This window comes from Mesocricetus auratus, unplaced genomic scaffold (genome assembly GCF_017639785.1).
Source record: "Mesocricetus auratus isolate SY011 unplaced genomic scaffold, BCM_Maur_2.0 Super-Scaffold_100691, whole genome shotgun sequence".
NCBI lineage: Eukaryota > Metazoa > Chordata > Mammalia > Rodentia > Cricetidae > Mesocricetus > Mesocricetus auratus.
This window is the reverse complement of record NW_024429267.1, coordinates 37846843-37853028: the sequence shown is the minus strand read 5'-3', so window position 1 is coordinate 37853028 and position 6186 is coordinate 37846843.

Genomic DNA, 6186 nt, shown 5'->3' with positions numbered 1-6186 from the left:
GTTAACTATGGAAGTCAAGTTTACATATCCCCAACAGGTTCAAATTGTGGGTATTAATCCAAGCATATCAAAAGTCTGATTTATATCATTACAAAAAAAGATGGCGTAGTGTGCCTGAAGAGGTGACTCAGACATTAAGAGCCGGTATTGGTCTCCCAAAGGTCCCAGGTTCGATTTCCAGCACCCACAAGGTGGCTCACAACTGCCTGTAGCTCTAGTTTCAGGAGATCCTAAGCTGCTTCTGACTTCCTCGTTCTCCCGGCACCACACGCGGGGGCACTTGCATGTTCCAGGGAAAAGACACGCATAAAATAAAACAAATAAATCTAAAAATAAGAATTTAAGTGTACTGCTTGAACCACCATTTCCCCCCTAAATACATCACCGTGGGCTACCCTATTTTTTATGCCGTTATTTAAAGGACTGGGGAGAGAGGTATTTATTTTTATATGTATAAGTGTTTTGCCTGCAAATGCGTCTGTGTCTGGTGCCCAGGAGGTTAGAAGAGGGTGTCATATCACCAGATCTTCTAGAACTGGAGTTACAGATGGTTTTAACCCATCATGTGGATGCTGGAGTTGAATCCAAACCCTGGGTCCTCTGAAGAGCAGGCCCTCTTAACCACCAAACTATCTCTCTAGTCCTGGAACTTGGTCTTTTTATATTTGATAATATTAGTGAGTGAGCAAAACCCTGGAAAACATACTTTTTAATTAGACTTACGCTAAGGAATGAGCTTATTATTTTGCTTTGTTTTAATGCAAAAATGTGGGATGTTTTGGTCTGAAAGATTAGCTCTCTCCTGCAAGTGACGTTCTTCGCCACAAGGTGGTGACTTGCTCAAAGGAACCCTTATGAGACCCAAATGAGCAGGCGCATCTTCATCCGCCAGACCTGGAGCTGCTGGAACTGTGTGGAACGAAGGACGAATCATCTGCTAAATTGGGCCGTGTGTCATCTTCCAGTTTCCCATCTTAAACGATAAGGAAATAGAACCGCAAAAACAGAACTGAAAACTGAATTCCACATCTGCTCTCCACCCCAAGCCTATGCTTCTCATTTCTAATGAGAAATATAATTCTTGCCATCCAGAAATGTTGTAGAGAAAGATGATGCCTTTTGGCGTCTCTGGACACTAACACCAGTGTTGCGTGGCTGTGGAGTCATGTCCTCTTTCACAGTGTGGAACGGTAATGGGTATCAGTTCCAGGTAAAGACCACAGTGACCACCCCTCAGCCAAATTGGAAGAGGTGGGTGGCACTCTTTTCTTTCATTATTTCACCTAGGCTGGCCTTAATTTGTGATTCTCCATGGTGCTTGGATTATAGGTATGGACCACCATAGCTTGATGAACTTCAATTTACTAAAATTGTATGCCGTATTCTGCTGTTTACCCTTTTGCTTAGCAGCTGCACCTGAATCTACTGATGATATTTAAACTACCTTCTGCAGGCTCACGGCCCTACAGTCAGAGTTCTACCACTCAGGCTGTGGCCTGATGGGATTTCTGGTCCTGCTGGCACTCAGCTGCTGCCACCAAATGTGTGGGTTTTTTAAAAAAAGATTTATTTATTAATTATGCATAGTGCTCTGCCTTCATGAATGCCTGCAGGCCAGAAGAGGGCACCAGATCTCATTACAGATGGTTGTGAGCCACCACGTGGTTGCTAGGAATTGAACTCAGGACCTTTGGAAGAACAGCAAGTGCCCTTAACCTCTGAACCCCCAAATGTGGTTTTTAACTAAGTCTCTGTCATTTTATTTACAAATAAAGACCCAGGAGTCAGATGTTGGCGTGAAAACCTGCTAGCCCAGAGAGACTGAAAAGCAACCAGCTGACCTTCCTTTTTGGCCAGAGACCCAGCAAGAGAGCTTCTCTCCACCTATCCCAAACCAAAAAAGACCTTGAGTTTCCAAGTCCCCCCTCCCCCTACTCCTCCTTGTGTATCTCTGTATTTGGCTTCCTGGCTTCTCTGTACTCTCTCTCTCTATGGCTACTTCCTGTAACGAGTGGCTGGCTGTGCCCACTGCTCCAAGGTTGGTTTTAACACAGTCTCAGGTTTCACAGTGCAGTCAAACATCCCACAACAATGTTCCTGTGCCTACCCACAGGTCATGAAGCTGTTGCTAGTATTGCTTTCTAGGAGTTAAAAAAAAGCGCTAATTATTGGAATTATAAGAAAAATGTAAGCCGGGCAGTGGTGGCGCATGCCTTTAATCCCAGCACTCGGGAGGCAGAGACAGGCGGATCTCTGTGAGTTCGAGGCCAGGCTGGACCGACAGCCTCCATAACAATACAGAGAAACCCTGTCTAGTAAAACCAAAAAAGAAAAAAAGAAAAAAGAAAGAAAGAAAAATGTAATGAAAATAGGTATTACAAAGTTACTCCTAACGGCCTCTAAAGACTGGAGGGATGACTCAGGGTTTCAGAACCCTTACTGTTCTCGCAGAGGACCTGAGTTCAGTTCTGGCACTCATATGGTTGTTCCCAATTGCCTGTAACTCTACTTTTAGGGGATCCCATAGCCTCTTCTTGTCATAGCTCCTGTACACATGTGGGGCATATCCATACACTCAGACACACACACACACACACACACACATACACACACACACACACACACACACATAGCTGGAGGGACAAGTTGCCTCTACGTTTAGGCTTACGTTTCCCTGTCCTCCCAGTCTTCCACGGTTGCTCAGGCTGGCTGAACCTACCAAGGAGCCGCCATTCTAAGTGCACAGGATTCTTCGCAACTTCATTTCAGGCTTTAGTTGAAGGTTTTACTCTGATAATTGTTTCTTACTACAGTTGTAGCAAATAGCACAGAGAAATCCTTTGTGTGCTCTGTCCAGTTTCTCTCAATGCTAATATTTAAAAAAATTTTAGTACAGTATCACAAACAAGTTAGTGATGGTGGCACAATTCACTCATCTCAGATGGCCCCAGTGCTAGTTGCTGTCCTCGTGTGGTTGTGTGTGTGTGTGTGTTTGATAAAGCATCTTATCACTTGCACAAGTTGGTGTATTCACTGGCATTCAGCATTCTGAACAAATGAGCACTGTCTTCTTGCTGTTTATAGCCACACCTACCTTCGTCTTGGGTGTCTCCCCAGCTCTACCCTTAGCCACGCCCACCTTCCATTCTGGGTCTCTTCAGTCCTACCCTCAACCTCCAGCAACTGCTATTCTCTCCTCTGTATCTAAACTTTTGTCATTAGAAAACGTTATATAAAATTATGTAAACAATATCATACATATATGTAATCTTTGGGGACCAGCTTGCTCCTCTGGTCTTATGCCCTTGGAGTTTGAAATTCCCCTGGCCATATCCCAGTTGTTGCTTGTACTCATAATTTAATTCTTCTGCATGACTGTGCATTTATTCCAGTCTTGGTGCACTATACTTTGTTTCAAACTCATTTTTGCCTGGGATGTGAGGGAAGGGTCAAGGCTCATCTTCCCACATATATTTCTGGCTGTGTGAGCAGGAGATGTCCAGAAGAGTTACTTTTATTTCAACTGAATTGCTTTCTCTTTTGTAAAAAAAAATCAGCTGGCCAGGCCAGGCATGGCGGTACACACCTTTAATCCCTAACACTCAGGAGGAGGCAGAGGCAGTGGATCTCTATCAGACCTCTATCAGTCTGGTCTACATAGCAAGTCTCAGGCCGGCTATAGAGTGAGACCCTGTCTTAAAAAATAAGTCAACTGATTATACTAGGGCTCTCTTTCTCTCTCTCTTTTTGCTATTACTGGTCATTAGATAACAAGATTATCTTAAAACCACACAATCAGAGTCATTCAACTTTATTTTATCTTTTAACTTAGTATACAAAGCAGTATGTTTAATTATAGCATTTTCATACATGTTGTTTTCCTTTGCAACATCCCTTTGGTTATTTTTAACTACTTTGAATTTTATACAAACTTCACAGTCAGCCTGTCAATATTTTTTTTGTAAATTTCTGTTAAATTTGAGTAGGATTGTGCTGACTCTAAAGATTATCTTGGGGAGAACTGGCATTTTATTGATATTGAGTTACCCTATCTGCAAACAGGGTCATCTCTTTATTTCTTCTTCTCAGAGTTGGGGATAGAACCCAGGGTCTTGGGCATCTAGACCAAGTTAAGTCATCAGACATCTGTTGTTCTTTTATTTCATCAATATTTTCCAGTTGTTGAAAAATCAAAAGTCATTTGTGTTTTGTGCTCCTCCCATTATTATTGAATCATTCTATTCCTTTAAAAAAGATTTGATTTTAATTATTTAATTATTGGAGGGCATTGCAAGAGTGTCTGTGGGGCCAGAAGAGTTAGATTATCCCTGGATCTGGAGCTGGGTACTGAATTCAAATCCTCAGAAGAGCAGCAAGCACTCTCAGCCAATGAGTCATCTTTCCAGCCATGAAACATTTTATTTATTAACTTCACTTTCAGTTATCTGCTACCAGAACATGGATATACACCTGCTTGTTTCCCATACTGATACTATTCTGAGAGCTTGCTAAACTCACTTTTATTGCTAGTTGTTTTAGGTAATAGTTTTGTTTATTCTTTGACAATTTCATACATTTTCTACAACATATTTTGATCATATATATCCACCATTACCTCCCTCCAGCTCTCCCTAATGCCCCCCATCCTATCTTGCTCCCATTTCATGTCTCCTTACTGCTATTAATAAGGTCCTTATTTTAATTAGTGGTGTCCATATACAGTATTTCATTGTTGATTGCTGGGATGACTTTTGTTGTCATTGTTATTTGAGGTAGGATATCTTAGTTAGGGTTTCAGTTGCTGTGAAGAGACACCACGACCACAGCAACTTTTATAAAGGAAAAACATTTAATTTGGGTGACTTACAGTTTCAGAGGTTTAGTTCATTATCACCATGGCATGGAAACATGGTGGCATGCAGGCAGACATGGTGCTGGAAAGGGAGCTGAGAGTCCTACATCTTGATCCGCAGGCAACAGGAAGTGAACTGTGTCTATACTGAGTGTAGCTTGAGCATAGAAGACCTCAAAGCCCATCCCCACAGTGACACACTTCCTCTAATAAGGCCATACCTGCTCCAACAAAGCCACACCTCCTAATAGTGCCACTCTCTAGGAATTTATGGGCGTGGGAATTGCATTCAAACTATCACACAGTGTTTCACTCCGTAGACCAGGCTGACCTTGAACTCAGAGATCTGTCTGCCTCTGCCTCCCCAGTGCTGGGATTAAAGGCTGTCAACAAGAGAGTTTTAAAATGTCTTTCTGAGCCTGGCAACCTATATCCATTGTGCTGTATTTTTTCGAGCTAAGAAGTCAGTTAGCATTACCGTCAAACTGCTGAGTCCTGGTGGGACTTCTTGGTGTGTATTCTATCACAGAGCTTCAGGTTGCCATCGGGACCAGAACTAATGAGCCCTGTGTAGCCTACTGTCCTAGCTTCTTGAGAAGTGGCAAAGATCTGTCCTTCCAACCCACTGGCAGACATTTTCCCAACAACTTCTCGTGTCTGACATGTTGTACAAAGAGAAGTGCTGGATGCCTGCATTCCTGACTGTCATTTCAGGAATGTCTCATAGCCTTGAAAGATGGTGTTCTTCCAGAGTAAAAGCAAAGGTTTGCTTGTAACCTTGGAAGGTAGAGATATGCTGTTCTCTGCAGAGGCACATTTACTCTCCATGGAGGAGCAATGGTTTATTGAAACCAGAGTTCCTATCCTGAGACACACCCCAGGGCTGTGAGGAACCAAGGTTCAGCAACCTTGGTACTGTTTTTGTTTTGAATAATAAATTCTCCTGTCTCTGATGTAGAAACTTCACATCTTCTGCCAGCACCTATGAAATTATGGGGGGTTAACTATTAGTTTGCAAAGAGGGTAAAAATCACAGACCACAATGTTTTGTTTGGGATGAGATCAAACTATGTACCCAGGCTGACTTCAAACTCCTGGCTTATCTTCCCAAATATCTGGGGCCACAGGCAGGAGCCATCGTGTTTGGCACCGACTTCATAATTCTTGGCCACTCCAGAGATAGCATGACCTTCTAGATTCTTCTTACAGCTCCTTTCCCAACTAGGTGGCCTGACAAACCACTGAGGCAGAGCTGTCAATTCACAGCCTCGGACTTCCCCTTCCCCCACAAGCTTCCACAAGTTACCCCGAGTTGAGTGTGTTATGCTAAATGG